We start from the raw sequence: 963 nt of genomic DNA, 5'->3' as shown, positions 1-963 counted from the left end.
GTTTTTATATCGTTACATGGGTTGTATAATATTAATATGTTCAACCACTTGTTTTTGTAATTTACCTTTAATCCTAGAACTTCTACTTTGTCATTATATCTGTCTCTTATTTTGATTTCTTTGAATTGCAGGACATTTCTTATGCATATAGCTATACCTCCTCCTATTTGATTTATTCTATCCTTTCTAATTATCGTATAGTTATTTAAAGTAAATTTATCTTTCTCTTTTAACCAGGTCTCTGTTATGGCTATTATACCTGGGTTTTCTTTGTATATGAGATATTTTATATTTGCTTTCTTGTTTAACACGGATCTTGCATTCCATAATATGAATTTGTCCATTTTACCAATCGAATAGATCTTTTAGCATATTGCTAATGTCGTTGATTAATTCCATTATATTTTGTATTATTGATTTATCTGAGTTTAAGTTATTTATTATTTTTGTTATCATCTTGAATATATTTTTGGCTATCTTTGACCAGGAGAAGTCTTCTGCATTTCTTTCATTACTGACATTAATGTTATCTTTGTGTATTATTGGAGTCGGTAATGACCATGTTATTGATGAGTCTAATGTGTCTTTTTGTATGTTGTTTGTTTTGGATTTGTTTTCGTCTTGTTTTTGTAGTGTTTGTTCGTTTATGTCTGGACTTGTTGGTTGCTGTGTGTTGTTTGAAGTGTGTGTCTTGTTTCTGTTTGGTGTTTGGTATTCTGGTTTCTGTGGGGTTCTTTGGCCTAAAGTAAGGCTTTGTGGTTCTGTCAGTTTCCGTGCATATGTTTGCGTTCTACTGTCTTCTAAAGGTTGAAGTGTTGTACTTTCATTTGTTTGTTGTGTGTTATTTGTTTTGTTTTCTTTGTTTGTTTGTGTCTTCGTATTTGTTTCTTGTGTTACATTACTTGTTTTTTTTGTTAGGGGTTTTAATTGCTGTAGTTGTCTTTTTATCTCTAGATTGTTTGG

This window comes from Penaeus monodon, chromosome 21 (genome assembly GCF_015228065.2).
Source record: "Penaeus monodon isolate SGIC_2016 chromosome 21, NSTDA_Pmon_1, whole genome shotgun sequence".
Taxonomy (NCBI): domain Eukaryota; kingdom Metazoa; phylum Arthropoda; class Malacostraca; order Decapoda; family Penaeidae; genus Penaeus; species Penaeus monodon.
This window is presented reverse-complemented; position numbering follows the sequence as displayed.